We start from the raw sequence: 19399 nt of genomic DNA on the forward strand, positions 1-19399 counted from the left end.
TGAAGTCAGGGACTAGTTCAGTTCCACCAACACCTTCGCTGCCCACGGTCGCCCAGCTGTTGTGCTAAATGCTGGAGACACGCAGATCATTAAGATCCGCTCTCTGCCCTTGAGGAGTTAAAAGTCCAATGGTGGAGACAGACTTGTGAACAAATTACTTTAGTCCAGTGTGGATGTAAATGCTGTGGTGGAGGATGTAGGAGCAGCAGAGTCGGGGCGCGTGGGGCCACCCGGGGTAGATTCCAGAAGGTTACCTTGAAGAGACTTGGAAGAAGAGGGTGGTGGTGATTCTAGGCATGTCTAGAGTGCTTGTTAACACCCTTTCACACCCCTTGTCCATCCTTCGCGCAGCCTGCGAGGTAGGAGGGAAGACCGAGGCATCGTCTCTGTTTGGCGGGTGAGGAGAATGAACCTAGGGAGATTAGCAGGCTTGTCTAAGGGCCCGTGGAGGTTTCAGGGGGCACAACTGGGACTCGGACCCATGTCTCCTGGTTCTCAGCCCATTGTGAGTTCTGTAAGCGCACTCACTCAGCTTCTCACCTCTTCACTCTGGAGCCGCTGGTCAGAGAGACCCGGCCTCTGCACTCTGCACTTTCTGACCGGGATCCATGGCCCCCGGGGCCTGGGCTGTGGGAGAGCCTCAGTTCATGGAAGGCCCCGGGGCCTGTGCCCTGGTTTGGTAAGTGGGTCAGGCCACTTGGTTGGGGACAGTCTTGGAGCAAGGCCACGCCCTGGCAGGGTTGGAGGATGGCAGGAATGGGGAAGACTGTGGGGGAGAAGGAGGAGGAGGCCTGGCCACACCCTTTATTCAGTTGTTCTTGCTGCCAAAGCTGAGAAGCACCCTCTGCCCTGGGCAGGCCCCTCTCTCCGCTGGACGAAGCCCAACAAGGGTCCCACCAGGGCCTGGAACCCCCTTTCCTTCCGTAGCTGGAACCCCCTCTGAGCCAAGGACATGAAACACTGGGAGTGTTCACCGTTGGCCTGTGGTCAGACCCTGGTCTTGCCAGTGCCTTGCCTGGAGTTGGGGAGGTAGAAGTGTTTCCCTTGACCTTTTCTCTGGGGAATGTACATGTCTGTTTTACAAAGCTGGAAGAGGGGCGTGTTAGCCTCCTATGCAAGTTGCTCGCTTTTAGGTGGGGTCGTTCCGATGGGATATTGGAGTCGAGACCCCCAGCAGATGGACGTTCTTGGAGTAGGAGTGTAGGTAGGCCAAGGCATGCCTTCTTCCAGCCCAGGGGGATTTTGTGGGTGGATGGGCTGCCCAGGGCTTTGGGGGATTCTGGACTAACAGGCAAGGGAGTTTCAGAGCCCAGAGGAGTGAGTCTCCCAGTGGCCCTGAAGTTTCCATTAAAGTGTTTTTTCCTCTTTTTTAAAGAAAAAAATATTCCCAAACTGGAAAACAAAGGAAATCCACTTCCCCCAAATCACACGAAACTCACATTAGGGGCCTGGCGGGAATCCATGGAAACCAGGAAACCCGCTGTTAACCCTGTGTGGCGCCGGGGGGTGGGATGGGAGCTGGGCTGATCCAAGCCTTGGACTGTAGATGCTGTGCACCCCAATGGCCTCCCCAAGGGAGCTGGTCTCGGTGGCATTGCCGCAGCCGAGGTGGGGCAGAGCTGATGCTGAAGCTGTCACCTTCCAAGAGCCACCTCCCCCTCGCGCTCAGGTCCAACCTTGGGCAGCAGGAGGGGAGGGGTTCGTGCACTCCTGCGAGGCCTCCGGGGACTCCGAGGGCCAGGCCAAGTTGGAGAACCTGCAGGGCAGCTGCCCACACCATGCCACCCTGCGGAGGCAGGGCCCAGCCCTCTCACACGTTTCAGGAACGCAGAGCTGCTGTGGCTGCTGCGATCTTCCCGCAAAGGGGGAAGGAAAGGGCCAGGATTTCAGTGGCAATCTTCCTGGTGCCAGCTCTGCAGGCCGGGTGGACAGGAGAGCAGGCCGAGCACCCCCTCTGGGTTGTCTGCACCCCATCCTCACATCCACGAGGCCGGGCTTCCAAGACTGGGAGGTTGTACACTGAGATCGGGTTGTGTGTTTGTGTTTGCACGCACATGAGCTCCTTTTTTCTAAAAATGCTGAAAATATTTACAGGTTTGAAGTTGAAACGCAAACAGGAAAAGCCCTTTAAAAAGTGAGTGTAGTGGATATTCAAAACAGGAATCACCATAGAAACACCACAATATTTGTTTAAATTGACACAAAGGTTGCCGGTAGCAGGGCACCAACTTTCTTTGGCTACTTTTTTTTTGTCCCAACACCTATCGCAACTGAATCTCAGCAACCCGCTTTCAGGGTATGGGCCCACACCCTCTTTTCTTTTTATGAAATTGAGTGGCACAGTACCAGAATGGAAGTGGGGAAGGAAAGTCAGAAGAAACTAAATGCACCATCCTGGGTCGCTGCAGAGACACCTGTTGATTCCTTTTATAGAGACTCCCAGAAGGTCACCCAGGGGTCAGGGGAGCAGCTGGGAGCCGGCGCAGGGAAAGTCTGGAGGGGGCAGGCGCTGGGGAGCCCAGGGTTGGTTTGGTTGCATGGGTTTGATCTGTTTCCGGTATTGGCTTGATCCATTTTCAGGCCTGACCTTTCACCCTGGGTGCCCAGCTTTGGGTGTGATCCTTCTGTGTTACCCAGGGAGGCACCTGATTGGCCTACTATTGTTTCTACCTGTTTGCTTATTTTATTAGGTACGACAACTGCGTAGCAATTGGCTAATAATTGTGCGAAGAGTGCATTGGTTGCAGAGTCAGGCATGGTATGTGCCATGGCAATGCCATCTGCTGATTGGCAGGAATAAGAATCTCTTACCTTGCTGGCTGGTTACCACACAAGATGTCGGAACCTTGCCCTCCATTGTACACCCCAAGTGTGGGGTGGGTTTGTGGGTGTCGGTTGTAGCCTAATCTTTTGTGTTTTCCTCTCTCGTTTTGGTAGGCAAACAGACCTTGCTGACTGAAGGCAAAGACTCCTCCATCCCACCCACCCTCCCAGCTGCCGCGGCCATTGACCCCTCCTTTACAAGGGGCTTCTGCAACTCCCCAGTGGCGCGTGTTGGAATGGACTTCGAACCCTGGCCTCTTGGGATGCAAAGGTAGCTGCTTCCGGTTCCCAAGATGCCACTAGGAAGTGTGGGGTGGCCAGTTTGGGGGTTGCTTCTTAGGATACAGACTGTGTAGGGCCTAGACTCACCATTCCCAGTGGGTTCTGATCCCAATGGCGGTCGCTTAAGCACTATCAGTGAGAATGAAAAAAGTGTTGCGTGGAGAAGAAAGCCCCGGCCCGGGAGCACAGCACCTGCATTTGGGCCTTGGCTTTGTCATCGACTCAATACTTACCCTCTGGATCTTGGTGTCCCCACCTGTGAAATAAAGAGGTTAGCATAACTGGCCTTTTAAGGATCTTCCCAGTGTTTCTATGGCATGACAATGAATGGTGCCAGCAGTGCCCCGGCTTTGTAGGCAAGGACCATTCTCTATCAGATGCCACTCCCAGATCTAAGCATTAGGTTGGAACTTCATCTTAGAAGGGCTGGACAGTAGTTCCAACCTTTCTCCATCTCCGGAGGCTGCTCTGCTCTGAGCTCATGTGTGGTAGGAACTGGCCTGGGGATGATTTATCAGGCTCTCTTCAGTGGTCCTCTGGCCCAAATAGGACCCTTCATAGAGGAGAAGCTGTAGGTGCCTTTTGACCCAGGCTTGGAAATAGCCCTTTGCATAAGGCAGGTCACTCATGCCAGGGAGGGGTAGTCTGTGGAGCTGGTACTGTTGGATATTTACCTGCAGGTATCAAACGTGGCAGTTCTTGGGGTGAGGGGTTGACACACAGTGGGTGACTCATTGCATGTTGGTCATTATTCGGTATTTTCTTGAGATCCCAAGGGAACGAGTCCAGAGGGATGGGGTGTTTGTGAAGTTCATGGGCAAGGTCTAGGGATGGAGGCGGAGCCTGAGAGCCTAGAGGATGTCTGGGGAGGGCAGGGCTGGGGGCTGCTGTTCCTGTGTGTGCCAACCTGGAGCCTGTGTCCCTGGCTCACCTGCCTGCACTCCTCCTCCTCATGGTCGCCCTGGGCAGGTGTGTCCTGCCCCTCCCTCTGGGGCTGGGCTCAGCAGCCCTGGACTTCGAACTTGCAGGGAGGAAGCGCTTGCAGAGATGGGTGCCTTGGTGCACACTGGGATTTCGTAGGTCCTTGAAGCCGCAGACCTGCCTGAATCCAGGCCATGCCTCCTCGGGGAACTAGCTCTGGATACAGCCCAGAGATTTGCAAATCAGATGCAAAAGTGGCCTTGGGTCGCTGTGGTGGGGCAACTGTGTGGCTGCGACTCTTCTTCCTGGTGTGCAGAATGTGATCATGCCCCTGCAGTTGGTCCATCATACTTAGGATGTGCTGCCGTTGTGCCCTGGATAGCACCGGAGCTGTTCAGACTGTCACCTGGAAAAGGCCGTGGGGGGAGTTTCGTGGCGCTGAAGTCTTCTGGGTTTGCTCTGCCACCTTCCCGGGCTGTTCTTAACAGACTCTGCTTCCTCTGATGATCATGAATCTTGGGATGCGGGCCCAAATGTATCCAAGCCTCAGGGTGGTCTTGCCCGGCCCTGCCCCGTGCCCTGCCCATGAAGAGGCTGTGAGTGCCTGCGGAGCCCCTCCCCTCTGAGAGGGTAATGTTTGCCTCCTCTGTTCTCAGTGGCGGGCTTTTTGTTTTCTTCTTTGCCTGGGCAAAACACGCCCATTCACTTTTTCCTTTCTGAAGTTTCCACTCTCTGTTGACTCCCAGGGGTCATATACCAGCTGGGATTTGTGCCTGGCATGGGGCATGGGTTCCACAGGTCCGGTGGGACACCTGCATCCTGGCATCGGCTGTCTTGGACTTGATAATGAAGCTTAGGAACTCCAAGGGCTCTGAGAGAGAATATCATGGCCAAGTCCCTTCTCACTTAGCCCTTTCCAGTGACCAGGCTGGACTCCAGGCAGGGGCCTTCTGTGGCAGGAGTGATCCATGGTCTCAGAGCGGTCCTGCCTCACCAATGCAGACCAGGGGGCAAGCCTGTGTGCAGGTCTGATCTGCAGGCCTGGCCCTGTCTGGCTCAGATTCCCCCACCTCAGGCTCCTCTGCAAAAAAGCTGGTTGCATTTATCTAGCAGTTACAGAGGGTCTGGGGCCAGGCGCGGTGGCTCACACCTGTAATCCCAGCACTTCGGGAGGCCAAGGCAGGCAGATCACTTGAGGTCAAGAGTTCAAGACCAGCCTGGCCAATATGGCAAAACCCATCTCTACTAAAAATACAAAAATTGGCCGGGCGTGGTGGCTCACGCCTGTAATCCCAGCACTTTGGGAGGCCGAGGTGGGCGGATCACAAGGTCAGGAGATCGAGACCATGGTGAAACCCCGTCTCTACTAAAAACAGAAAAAATTAGCCGGGCGCAGGGGCGGGCGCCTGTAGTCCCAGCTACTCGGGAGGCTGAGGCAGGAGAATGGCGTGAACCCGGGAGGCGGAGCTTGCAGTGAGCCGAGATTGCGCCACTGCACTCCAGCCTGGGCGACAGAGCGAGACTCCGTCTCAAAAAAAAAAAAAAAACAAAAAACAAAAATTAGCCGTATGGTGGTGCATGCCTGTAATCCCAGCTACTTGGGAGGCTGAGGCAGGAGAATCACTTGAACCCGGAAGGTGGAGGTTGCAGTGAGCCAAGATTGCGCCCCTGCATTCCAGCCTGGGCAACGGAGGAAGACTGTCTCCAAAAAAAAAGAGAAGAGTGTCTGGGGTCTGCCAGTCACTCACCAGCAAACAGAGGTGACAAGACTGTCCCTGTTCTTATGGAGTCTGGTAGGGGAGGCAGCATGAAACAAACCCGCAAAAACAAAAAAGGAAGATGCCAGCAGAGAATGGAAGTAGGAGGTGGTGATGGGAAGTGACTGCTTGGCACTCCTGGCAGGCTGCTCAGAGGTGGTTTCTCAAGGACGTGGTGACATTTAGCTGACATTGAAGGACAGGAAGTAGATAGATCAGTGAAGAGCAGGCAGAATATTCTAGAAAGAGAGAACAGCTAGCCTAACGGCCCTAAGGTAGGATGCCCTCAGTGCATTCAGTGACTGGAAGAAAAGGCCGAGTGACCAGGACGTGGATGGGGTGGGTGTCAAGAGGTGCAGGGCTTTGTATGCCTGGGGAGAAGTTGGGATTTTATGCTTAGGTGATAGGAAGCCACTGGAGGGTTTTGAGCAAGAGGTAAAGTGATGTGATGGTTTTTTGGTTTTTGGTTTTTTTTGAGATGGAATCTCACTCTGTCGCCCAGGCTGGAGTGCAGTGGCGCAATCTCGGCTCACTGCAACCTCTGCCTCCCGGATTCAAGAGATTCTCCTGCCTCAGCCTCTTGAGTAGCTGAGATTATAGGTACATGCCACCATGCCTGGCTAATTTTTGTATTTTTAGTAGAGACAGCGTTTCACCATGTTGGCCAGGCTGGTCTCGAACTCCTAACCTCAAGTGATCCGCCCCCCTCAGCCTCCCAAGGTGCTGGGATTACAGGCGTAAGCCACTGTGCCCAGCCAATGTTTGTTTTAAAAAGGTAGTTGGGGCTGCCAAAGGAAGAAACTGGGAGGCCAGAGGGGCAGCTGCCGCAGCCAATGGTGTGAGAGGATGGTGGCTGGGTGAGGAGGTGGACAGGCAGGGAAGGGGTCAGAGTCTGTGTGTGTGTAAAGGAAGAGTTAGCAGGACTCAATGGTGGATTCAATGGGGCAAGGAAAAGAGAGGGCCCCAGGATGACTCCAGCATTCTGTGCCCCCCGATTTGTGGCTCTGTGTCTTTTCCTCTCTCTCCTGCGGCCTGAACACGACAGTACCAAGAACGACCCACAGCTTTGAGAGGGTTAACGAGGGTTAACGTCTCATGCATTAGGGGAGAAGCGCCATCTTGGAACCATGCTGGCTGCTGAGAAAGGCTTGTTTGAGTGGATCGGGCTCCTTGTGGAGGGAACTGCTTCTCTCCGGCACTGTTTTCAGGAGTGAGGCTGGGAGCGGGCCGGGACACACACTGTCCCTTCGGCCCTGGCTCTGCACTGAAGCCAGCTTTGTGTGTTTGCTCCCTGGGTTCTGTGCTGGGTCTCAGATTGGGTCTAAAAGTTGGCTGAGTTTCTCTCTCTGTGGCTTTGAATGTGATCTGTGTGCTCAGGGCTGAGCTTCCGCACACCTTTTTCCATGTGCCGAGTCATATAGAGCCTCGTCATGAGCTGTGAGGGCTGGCAGATGGGCTTGTCTGAGGCCCCCACATTTCCATGGGGCCGGCTCAGCCTCCAGCCCCTGCTCATCGGCAGGGATCCTAACAGTGTTACCACACACAGAGGTGTGAATTGCCCCGGTATCCCGCTCGCCTGGAACCCAGGCCAGTCTCCCTTTTCCCAGTTCCTCTGACATGAGGCTCCACTCTCCTGGGTCCTGACACCATCTGTGAGGGCCAGGTTGGGGCGGGCATTCCCAGCATCGACGCTGTGATAGCAGTGATCTCCAGCTCCCCTGGACAGGCCCCTTGCCGCCCTGAGCACTGCCCTGTAGCCCGGGAGCAAGCCAGAGGCCTGGTTGGCGCGCGTGACGCTGTCACAGCCAGCTGCCAGGCTCGCGTGAGCACTTGCCCTTGCTGGCAACGTATTCCCAGCCATATGGGCCAGCCCAGCCTTCCAGGAACACTCTGGAGACCTGACCTCCATGACCTCCATGGGGGTGACAGGAAGGGAGGGCCAGTGATGTCTTGCGGGGGCGAGGGTGGGGGTTGCATCGGGGATGTCCCAAGTGGGAAGCAATGTGTGGCACAGCAGTCGGGCCCTGTAAGGAGGCTCTGGAGGCTTGACCTCCAGAGGCAGTGATGGGAGAGAGCAGAAGTGCAGGCTGGCAGCAGCTTGCGGGGGTGGTGGGGCTGTCCCAGGCCTACAGCTGGTGCCTCTGCCTGGCTCCAAGGGGCGTGTCAGCCAGTCTTCCTGGGCGTGTCTGCTGGCCTCAGAACACTGGGCTGACCCTGGGGGAGGGTGTGTCTGGGTGGGAGGCGTGTGCATCTGTGCACGCGTGGGAGGTTTTTCTGCTTTCTGCCTCTATGGTCTGCACTAGATCCGTGACCTTCACTCCTAACTGGACTGGACAGTTCTCATGCCATCCTCCAGGGCTTTGATCTGATGTGAAGCTGGCAGCTCCACGGCCTGCAGCTGGGGTGGGGGATGCAGAGGGGCGGGAGCAGGAGGGTTCCCCACCTCCCGTTGTGATTTGGTGCTCCAGAGGATGGGTAGACCTCAAGGTTGCCTCGGGCTGAGCAGAGATGTGGCTGGGAGTTGGTCTGGGAAGAGTTACTGATCTTCCTGATTTCTAATCTGGGCAAGCGTTCCACCTGGTGGTGCCGACACCCCAGCCTGGGCCTTCTTCCTCCGTTCTCCCCATGCCCCCTCCTTCGGAGCAGGTGCAGGAAACCCCCGAGTCTCGCCATGCACGGGCCCCAGGGAAGAGGGATTGGGAAGGGCTGGGGGCACCTGCCCTGTCTGGAGCTACTCGGGGAACTTCTCGGCGGGTGACGCAGTTGCTCCAAAGGATGGGACGACCCATGGATTTGGGAGGGTTGACGCTGTGCAGTGGACGAGGGGAGAAGCGCCTCCGCCCTGCCTCTGTCCCTGAGTGCCCAGAGTGAGAGAGGCTGGCATCGGAGAGGCGACTTCAGGTCTCACACATGGAGGAGTCCTGGAGTCCTGACTGCATCGTCTCCTCGTGTAGACCTTCAAGCTCCTCCTCTCCAGTCTCCTGCCAGGTTCCCCTATCTGCTTTTGTTTTGGAATCTACCCAGGGATAAGCCTGGTCCAGGTGAAGGCCCTTAGGCCCAGAGCTACCACCCTGAGGCACGAGGCAGCCAGTGATCCCCTTGCCGCCCACCTTCCCCAGGACCCCTGGATGCTGCCACGTTCCCACCCACACCACTGCCGCTTGCTCTCTACCCTTCAGGCCTGAGGGTTGCTACCCTTCCGCTCACCACCCAGGTTTTCTCTCTGGTCCGGATCCTTGGCTTTCCCCCAGAGCAGGGGCTTTTCTGAGCCTGGGTCTTGCTCTGGTAGCTGGGTTGGGACCCCCGTGGCCAACGGGGTAAGAGGAGGAAAGGTGTAATTAAACACTAGTTTCTTTTCCAGAAATGCTAATCGGGAAAAGCAATTAAAAGCAACTTTTTTTCCCCTTAGTAATCTGTGTTAAGAGCTGGTAATGAAGTTTAGGGCCGTTGTGACTCAATATTTCAGCTTCACCGACTCAAGTCAAAACAATCCGAGCCCAGGAGTTTGCCAGCAGCTGAGCTGGGCCCGGGCAGCAGCTGTGAGTCCCACCCCGTGCTGCTCTCTGGGCAGAGAGAGGATCAGTCCCAGCTGTGGGGAGGGGGTCTGGTGACACAGAGATGGGTCCCCTCGGACATCCCTCAGAAGACCCTGGAAATGATCGTAGTGAAAATGCTTAGGACAAGGTTTGGGGAGCACCTGGTTTAGGGGGCAGGACTGAGGAAGCATGGGGTCCAGTAGGGTCAGGGGACAGAAACTGGGTGCTTGAGGAGCCCACTGGGTTGGGCCAGGGCTCAGCCTCGGAGGTTCAGAGCCGGAAGAGGTGGTGGTCCAAGTCCTGACCTGTCACCTCTGTCCATTCATTTTCCATTTCCATTCAGCGACACTGCGGGTAGCCATTGCAGGTGCTGGAAATGAGGAGGCCAACGTCCTGCCCTCGTGAGGTTTACATTCGGATGGAGGGAGCCAAATGATACAGGAGGAAAAGGAATAAAGGATGTACTGGATGGCGACGCGTGGGAAGGAGAAAACAAGAGCCGCTTTGCAGAACAGAATAGGGAGTGAGGGGCAGGTGGGTGGACAGTTTGTCATTTTAGATGTGGCTCCCAGGGAAGGGGTCACTGCAACGGTGACATTTGGGTGAAGACAGAAAGGAAGTGGGGGAGTGAGGCAACCTAATCAATATCTGTAGGAAGAGCGTTCCCACCAGGGGGAACAGCAGGTGTGAGATCCTGGAGGCATGTTGGAGAAGCAAGGAGGCCAGTGTGGCTGGAGCAGAGTGAGGGGCAGATGCCATTTGAGGTTGAGGGGGTCAGGGTGGGGGACCCTCAGATCCCACAGGACTTGCAGGCCATTGTGAGAACTCTGGCTTTTACCCAGAGTGAAATAAGAAGCTTTTTGAAGAGTTCTGAGTGCCATGATCTGATTAGGAACAAGCTCTTTATTAAAAAACCAGACCCACCTGTCACCAGCTCCGCCTCTCACAGGTCGCATATGTGCCCGGCTCTCCCTCCCTGAAGGCACTCTCTCGATGTTTCATGTGGGAGCGGGCAGGGGAGGCACAGAGAGGTCTGTCTGGAACTCACCCTGCTCTAGCCTGGGCCTCCTTCCCCCGGTCTTTCTGGGGAGCCGCTCAGAAACAGGGTCTTGTCACTTTAAGCAGCCCCCACCCGCCTCCCTGGCCTGCTTTATCTGAAGTCCAAGCGCATGTTGTTCCAGGACCGATCCGCTTTAGCTAATTAATAATCTGACAGGAGCCACCCAGGGGATTAGCCGTTGAGCTGAGCTCCACCAAGCCCCAGCAAATGAGCCCTGTGCTCCTTGGGGACGTGGAGGTGACTTTGGGGGGTGCAGCGAGAGGGGACCCCCGCAGGTGAGCTGTGGTATTGGGCAGTGCAGGCGTGATGGGTGAGGGAGGAGGCTGGGCAGGGCGGAAAGTGATGAGAAGAGCCTCTTGAAAAGAATCTGCTGTCCTGAGACGGACAAGGACCTCCACTCCCCCTCACTGCCTCCTTTGTCCTGCTCACACCCCAGGAACTGTCCCCCCCTGTCAGGTGCTACCTGCTGAGTCACTGGGACAGGCTTGCCAGAGTTAGCAAATAAAAATACAGGATACCTAGTACATTTAAATTTCACACAAATAGCATGCAATGTTTAGTATAAGTATATTCCATGCAATGTTTGGGACATACTTACATGAAAACAAGTTTGTTTGTTTGTTTGTTTGTTTTTTGAGACGGAGTTTTGGTCTTGTTGCCCAGGCTAGAGTGCAATGGCACAATCTCGGCTCACTGCAACCTCCACCTCTCGGGTTCAAGTGATTCTCCCTCCTCAGCCTCCCTAGTAGCTGGGATTACAGGTACCCGCCACCACACCCAGCTAATTTTTTGTAATTTTAGTAGAGTTGGGGTTTCACCATGTGGACCAGGCTGGTCTCGAACTCCTCACCTCAGGTGATCCACCCACCTTGGCCTCCCAAAGTGCTGGAATTACAGGCATGAGCCACGGCACCTGGCCATATTCATTGTTTATCAGAAATTCACATTTCACTGGGCATCCTGTATTTTCTCTGGCAGCCCTGAGCAGGGAGGGCTGGCAGCTGGGGGGCCCCCTCTGGAAGAGGCAGCACTCCCTGGGGAGCTGCCTGGGGACTTTGCAGGCAAGGCAGGGCTGGGGTCACGATGACCTCCACTCCCACAGTACAGGGAGAGGAGGGTGATGGCAAATGTCAGCCCCTTGCTGGAGTCTCCCAGCCTGTATCTGGCCCAGGGGGCCCTTGGGTGAATCGAGTCTAAGTCCCTGCAGGGGCATCTGTGGCCACCAGGCTGGGGAGCAGTTCCCAGAAACGCCTCCCCTGGTGAGGCTGCTATCTAGGAATAGTCTGGGGGCTTCTCCAGAGGGGGCCGCCTGAAGTTTCTGGGGTAATTTGGGAGGATGGCCATCCGCTAAGGGCATCTATTCTGAGCCCAGGGAGAGGTGGGCAGGGATGGCCCACTCTGTAGGAGGGGCTAGACCAGGCCAGGCACAAAGTCAGGGACAACAGCCTGCTACGCAGGGCCACCGCTGTGTTCTAGGACCTTTGGGCACTGAGCAGGAATCCCCGTCTGCTGCCCTCTCCACACCCACCCCAAATGGGCAGCCCATGCTAGCTCCTTGGGGAGGGTGTTCCCTGCAGGGGCTGGCCTGCCTGGACTGTCACTTTGGGGCAGGGAGGGGAGGGCCTGTCTGGAGTGGAAAGCTTGATGGGGTCCTTACTGCTCCCTCTGGTGACCCCTCACATCCTGGCTCCGTTCCTGTGGCCAGGGAGCTTAGGGCTGCCAGCTGGTGGAGGTCCAGCCTCCTGCAGCCAAGGGGCCTGATGCCAGGCGGGCAGTGCCCCGAGGTGGGAGCTCTCCGCTCTGGCTCTGTTCTCTAGGAGTTAACAGCATCCTGTGCCCTGGGAGGCCTCCTCTTCCCTGGCCCCCTGGGCTGCTCTCCTCCCAGCCTTTCCCGGCACAGCCAGCCAGGGCATCTTGTGGTGTGAGCAGAAGGGGGCTGGGGGTGCCGCACGGGTGGGAACCTCTTCCGCTTCCCGAGCTCTCAGCCTCTTCCCCGGCCTGCCCAGTGGTTTGGCCCCGTTTCTCGAGCCGGCTGCTGCCCGTGTTGCCTCTGACCAACATCATTAGCGTGGGTATTTATATTTCATTAACAACATTAAGCCCAAATGGCATTAAAAGCAAAGCTGGTGATAAATAGCTTATTAATAAACAGGGAGTGCTCCGCGCTGCCTGGCCTCTCCCAGCCCCGGTGTTAACCCTTGCTGCCCTAGATAAATATGCCTCACCCTAAAGATCATCCCCCTGAAGATGGGGCCAGAAGCGCCGGTCCCTTCTCTGCCCTCTGTCGGCTACTCTGAGGTCAGTGTGTCTTGGATTCCATGCCAGACAGGTCTGGGTCACTTGAGCTCACAAAACCTGGCCAGACCCCCTTGGGGCCTCTAATCAGATCCTTGTCACCCTGTCCTCACTAGTTTTGATTCTGGGGATTAATAATTTAGGAAATGGGGCTTTTCTAGGTTGTAAGCTAAGATCTTTCCTATTCCCTTTTAGCTGCATCTGAAACAAGGTTAACAGACTCAAAAAGACTCACAATAGTAATAATAATAATAATAGCAACGACAGTTACAATCCCAGCCAGCATGTACCGGGTATTCACCATGTGCTCACCGCTGTCTTGGTGATCACTCCACACACAGCAGCTCTCAAACCCTCCAGTGACCCCAGGAGCATCCAGCTCAGCCTCCTTTTGTTTTTTATTTTATTATTATTTTATTTTTTTTTTTTGAGACAGAGTCTTGCTCTGTCACCCAGGCTGGAGTGCAGTGGTGACATCTTGGCTTATTGCAACCTCCACCTTCCAGGTTCAAGTGATTCTCCTGCCTCAGCCTCCCGAGTAGCTGTGATTACAGGTGCGCCACCACGCCTGGCTAATTTTTGTATTTTTAGTAGAGACGGGGTTTCACCATGTTGGCTAGGCTGGTCTCGAACTCCTGACCTCATGTGATCCACCTGCGTCAGCCTCCCAAACTGAGAGGATTACAGGTGTGAGCCACCTCGCCTGGCCTCAGCTCCTTCTATAAGTGGGCAAACTGATGCCCAGAGAAGTGAAGCAGGGCTGGGCACGGTAACTCACGCCTGTAATCCCAGCATTTTGGAAGGCTGAGGTGAGAATCGCTTGATGCCAGGGGTTCAAGACTCCCATCTCTTAAAAAAAAAAAAAGTTAAAAAATAAAAGTTAGCCAGGTGTGGTGGTGCACGCACCTGTAGTCCTGGCTATTTGGGAGGGGAGGCTGAAGTGGGAGAATCACTTGAGCCCAGGAGGTTGAGGCTGTAGTGAGCTGTGATTACACCACTGTACCCCAGCCTTGGCAGCAGAACAAGATCCTCTCTCTTTAAAAATTAGAAGAAAAAAAAAAGAAAAATTGAAGCAAAGCAGCATCACTAGCCGGGGCTCATGTCACACAGCCCCTGAGCTGCTGTTATTGTGCAGTCAACCCCGAAACAGAAGTCATTGCAGAAGGGCCCAGCCCTGGCTCCTGGGCCTCACGTGTGCCAGGGTTTCTCAGAGCTGTGGCTCCGGCCTGACTCTCCCTGCCCCCGGGCCCCTGCCACTTCGTCATGCGATGCCCCTGTCTAGGCAAGCTGCCTGCACACAGGTCAGCTGTCCGGAGGGCACAGTTACGCACCTTGCAAGCCACCACTCCACCTAGGACCCAGAGGTGCCAACAGAGAGCCAGCAGCGTGTCTGTGATGCTCCAGAGACCCATGTGAGCCTCTGCTTCCAACTGGAGCAGCTTCTACTCGGTGCCCCCCTGGGGAGCGGGGAGCAGCCAGGCCTTGGTTGTTGGGGGTTTTAAGTTTGTATTAATATTTGTTAGATGTAGGGTCATCTTTTAACACTTCAGAGAAATAGAGGCATGCTCAGCCCTGGGTCCTCTCACAACCCCAGCTCCCTAGCTGAATTGGCTGAAAGTAAGAAGAGAAACTGGAACCTTGTCTAGATTAAGAGGCCTCACTTAGAACTTCCTGCTACAAGAGTCTCCTTATTCGCCTGGTCCATTCGGGGCTGTCTGGGCCACGCCTGGCTGAAGGGGGAAATGGGACTGTCTTGGAGTTTGCAGCGTTAAAGGGAAAGATAGGCCGGGCGCGGTGGCTCACACCTGTAATCCCAGCACTTTGGGAGGTTGAGGCGGGTGGTCAGGAGATCAAGACTATCCTGGCCAATATGGTGAAACCCCGTCTCTACTAAAAACACAAAAAATTAGCTGGGTATGGTGGCGCATGCCTGTAGTCCCAGCTACTCAGGAGGCTGAGGCAGAATTGCTTGAACCCGGGAGGTGGAGACTGCAGTGAGCCGAGATTGCGGCCCCGGCGAACTCCAGCCTGGGCGACAGAGTGAGACTCTGTCTCAAAAAAAAAAAAAAAAAAAAAAAAAAAATCGGGGGGAAGGATGGAAAGATGGAGGGAGAGTGGAAAGTGAAGCTGCCATGTGGTTGCAAGGAGGGGACAGGGTGGAGGGCACGTCGTGGAGACCGTCTGGCTGTGTCTATGAGCACTCAGGGAAGACAGAGAGTTGATTAATTAGCAGGGCTCCCGCTGTCTGTGCAGGGCCCCGGACTGCTTCTCCCAACTCATTCCCAAGCTGGGAAGGAAGTTGGGACGCAGCAGCCGTAGGGCTCCTCATCAAAGAGGAATCCCATGTCTCATCCTGATGCCTGCAACCTGACCAAGCACTCCCCAAAGAGAGAATCGAGTAGGGGGACCTGGCAGGGAGACCTCACCGGACTGACGTGGCGATGTTAGGGCTGCCTCTAGAGGTCTGATTCGCATCTGCTGCTTCTGCCGAGAAGACCTCCACGCTTGCTTTGGCCACGCGGGCCTTGGCCATCATGGCAGGGCATGGTGGATGGCTGGGAATTGGAGACACTGTGGAGTTTATGATTGTCACCTACATTACAGTTCAGGTGACTGTACAGACATAAAACCAGTGGTCAGAGACCCCAGACCAGGAGCAAGCAGTGGGGAAGGGCCAGCCAGGCCTGCCCCTGCCTGGAACTAGTGGTCAGGTTGGGGAGCTGATTGAGAGAAAGAGGTACGCTAGAGAGAGATGGGCTCTGGAACCAGGCTGACCTGAGTTGCAGTTCAGACCCACCATTTTATAGATGTGGCCGTCACTTCACAAGCTTAGCCTCATTGTCCTCCTCTGTAAAATGGGCACAATAGCATCGTCTTTGCAGGGATGTGTTCTCTAAAATGCCTGTGACCAGACCTGGGACCTGGTAGGTACTGAGTGAGGGGTCACCGCTGCCTCTATCACTGTTAGGCCCACTCCTAATTTGTCGTCGCTAACGTCTGTTTGAGAAACAGAAAATGAAACGGGTGAAGAACACGGTATACACACAGGGCTCAGCCTGCCACCCCTGCCCAGGAGTAGCTGCTGCAGCAGGAAGCACAGGCCGGGCCTGGCAATCACCTTCTCTGCCAGGCTTAGAAGGGGAGTTGGACACAGGGAGCCTTTGAAAGGCGAGCACAGTGTCCCCTCTCCTAGTGAGTACTCATTCTGGATGGGGAGCTGGGTGTGATGAGACACCCCTAGTTCCAGGCAGCTGCAGTGACCCACGAGACAGCAGAGTGGGGGGTCTTCAGTGTGGTCGCCCCTGCAGCCTTTGATGCCACGTGTGCGGAGGCGGGTTCTCTCCCGTTTCTTGCATGTGGGCTGGGCTTTGATTAGGGACCCTGAGCCCGCCTCACCTTCTCCCTACTCTGCAAAGCCCGGGACAGGGACTGCAGCTTCTGCTCGCTCACTGGAGGCGTGCTGAGATGTGTTCTACTCCAGGGTTCTTCCCTGACATCTGGGTGGAATGCCTTTCATCTGCCGCTGGGACCTGGCCATTGTTAGATCCTCAATGGCAGCCATTGCTCTGCCACGGTTTGGCAGGTGCTGGATTTAGCGCTTAGTAAGATTCCCCTGCCCATGGGACCTGGTTTGTCTGCTGGGTTGCATCTATGAAAGATGAGCGTATGCAGACCCCTGCCTCTCTCTGCAGACCTCACCTTCCCAAGGACGGCTTCCCCTTTGCTTCCCAGCCCGATCCTTAGTCTCAGGTGGCCTATGTCTCCAAGGGGATGGGGGTGGCTGGTGGAGTGGCTGGAGCCTCCTGGGGCGAAGGGTCTGTGTGTGCTTACCTTGCTTTAGGGGAATGCCACTGCCAACTGGGTGGCCATCACATGCCGTTTGTCACTCTGTGAACTTCTGGGCGTCCACTCTGGGTTAGCAGGGGCTATGAAGGGAGAAGCCATGGGGTCATCTATCTTGCCCACATGATCTCAGAGCTACCCAACCCCACATGGGCCCTAGAGAAAGGACAGGTGGCAAGAGCCTGGAAAACGGCTTCTGGGAGTGGGGAAGGTGACTTGTACATCCTTTGCTCCACGGCCCAGGAGCCAGGCCTTTTGGCTTGATGGGCAGACCTTCCAGTGGGTCAAAGGCCACTCCAGATCTGAGCCTTTTCTTTTCCCTGCTCTCTCACCTCCAGGGGTGCTAGAAAGAGCGCACCCTCCCTTCTGCCCTGTGGTGGCCCCAACATGAGGCCAGCCGTGGGCTGGGGTCTAGGACGGCGGCTCTAGGAGAAGGTCCCGGGCCCAGGCTGGCTCTCGGTTGGGGTGCGAGGTGCTATCTTGGTTCTGCGCCTGCCCCCAGCAGTAGGCATTGCCAGCCTTTTTAGCAGACACCCCTGATGCCAGCCCCAGGCAAGGGGGCCCTCATCTGAAGCCACGGGACTGGGAAGGCAGAAGGGATCCCGCGCAGACTCCTTCCTCTGGGAGCTTCTCCTACTTTCATTTTCTTTTCGCCACTATTTTTTCCTGGGGTCTAATTAAAGACTTGGAGCCGTTTACAGCCTGTGGTTGGCTTTTTATTTGGATCTTTGGCAATTACCTCCTGCCCTAAAATAAGTTTCGATGGAACAGGGGTAGGATTCTTCTTTTTGGCCGAGTTCTCAGCTTTAATTTTGCCGTGCATGCGTGTGTGTGCGCGCACGTGTGAGTGATGGAGTGTAATGAGGCCCTTCCCTCCCCGCTCTTCCAAATCCTGCCTCCTTGTCACTCTCCTCATCTCAAGTGTCCTGTGGCCAAGGCAGAGGCCTGGAAGGCAGGAACAGTATGTCCTCAGCCTCGCCCTGCCTCGAGGCCACTCTGTGATGACAACAGGCAGGTCATCTGTTGACGCTGTCCCAGTTTCTTCACCTGTGAATGGGGCCAGTGGGCCGGGCACGCCAGAGGCTTCCCTCCGCACTGCTTGGTGGCAGACCTCTCACTCAGCAGAGTAAGGTGATCCCCTGGGGTGGGAGGAAGCCAGCACCACCGCCACCAGGCCTCCTTTTCCCCTCTTGATCCACACTTTGTGTTTGAATAGGAGCTCGTGATCATGTGCCCAAGGCTCTTTCCCGTTTTTGTCCCTCTCGATTCTCCCAGCTTCTGTGTGAGCAGGTGCGATCACCCCATTTTCTATACCTATAGGGTCATAGGTGCCCTATGGCCAGAGATCATTAGTGGCTTTTCTGATCTCTCTCGGCTTAGAGAGGATAGAGCATTGGGATTCAAACCCAGGTCCTCTTTTCATCCAAAATCCACACCCAGGTACCCAGGAGTGGGGACATCATTTGTGGGGCCCAGCACACAATGAAAATGCAGGGCCTCTTGCTCTAAAACGATTCAGAATTTCACAACAGTGACAGCAGGACGTTCAACCCAGCAGGTGCCCTTTGTGTATGAGACCCTGTGTGGCTGTGTGGGTTACACACCCAGGAAGCTGGCCCTGCTCACACCCCCTTGAGTCCCCTTTTCCTGTTTGCCTCTGTTTCAATCCATGTGGCTAAGGGCAAGGAAGGTCAAGGGGCCATCTGTGTTCCCTGTGCCTGGCACTGTGGCTCACTCCTGCAGATGGGGAATACCCTGGATTCTCCCAATTCTTGGCCTGTCCCATCTGGCCTCTGTCTTATAGGCACAATGCAGGTTGTCTGGGGTTCCCTGAGTCTCTTAGGGGACTTCAGACCTAATTAAGGCCACCTGAGACTTCATGTGAGTCAGGGGTGAGGAAATCAAAATAAAAGGACAAAGAAAATTTGGTAACAACTCTGTTTCCTTGGGGCAAAGGGTGAAGCTTTTGGGGATCAGTCCTCCCAGTCCCATTTAGGAGCCCTGTGGGATCTCTCTTTGTCAAACAAAGCAAATGGTGACCTGCCAAAAATATCCAGGTCATACTGGGCTTTGATTGCTCTGCCTGGGCTAGAAGGTCAGGTGGCCTATTTCGTAGGCTCATCTGGAAACTTCCTCACCGGTTGTTGGGGACTTGGAGTGGCCGTGGAGTCTTAGGGGGTAATGGGTGGATTGACGGAGCACATGGCAGACATGCGTCTGTGTGTGCCGTGTACCGGGGTGCCTGTGCGCTCCCGTGAGGTCACAGCTCTCCAGCGTGCCGCGCAGCTCTTCAAATAAGAGCTGTCAGGATGAATGGCTCTCACTGGCTCCCCAGACAGACAGTCCTTGCCCGCTCATCTGGGACTGCATTCCCCTCTCAGGACACGCCTGCTCATGGTACCCTTTCTCTCTTCTGCTAATGCCCCCCACCCCACCCCCAAGAAGTCTGGGTACCAAAGTTCTGGCCCCAGGACCCTACCCTTGGCTCTCATTACCATGCCACCTGCTCCCTAGAAACTGTCTAAATTCTGGACTTTGGGCAAGTTTCAGGATTAAATGTGTCCTAAAAGCCACAGCAGCTGTTTTTATGGGTGGGGAGAGAGCAACTTTATCTAAAATCAGGGGGCACCGTCGGGGTGGGAGTGCCCTAGGCGTAAGGTCTGAAGCAGTTTGAGTCTAAGGGGGAGAGAGTGCCCGAGTTTCCAAGGACTGATTAGATGGTATGCCAAGTGTATTAAATTTTGCAGACATTTTAACAGCAATATGCTAGATAGTTGGGTGTCCCCTGAGGCGGCTGGATTTTTTATATCCTTCACAGAAGGTCAGAACCCTCTTCTGCCTGCCTCCCCCCGCCGCCCCATGCTCCCCGCTCCTCTCTCTCT

General features: G+C 55.4%; 1 protein-coding gene across 2 annotated transcripts in view; it reads left to right on the top strand.

The window, feature by feature from the left end:
* Positions 1-19399, top strand: part of LOC105473140 (castor zinc finger 1) — a 158939-nt gene that overhangs the window by 32929 nt on the left and 106611 nt on the right. For both annotated transcript variants that reach the window (XM_071100883.1, XM_071100892.1), the window contains exon 2: positions 2938-3094. The gene's annotated coding sequence lies outside the window, so the exon portion shown is untranslated. The remainder of the gene's footprint in view (positions 1-2937; positions 3095-19399) is intronic.

Source organism: Macaca nemestrina, chromosome 1 (assembly GCF_043159975.1).
Source record: "Macaca nemestrina isolate mMacNem1 chromosome 1, mMacNem.hap1, whole genome shotgun sequence".
Lineage (NCBI taxonomy): Eukaryota > Metazoa > Chordata > Mammalia > Primates > Cercopithecidae > Macaca > Macaca nemestrina.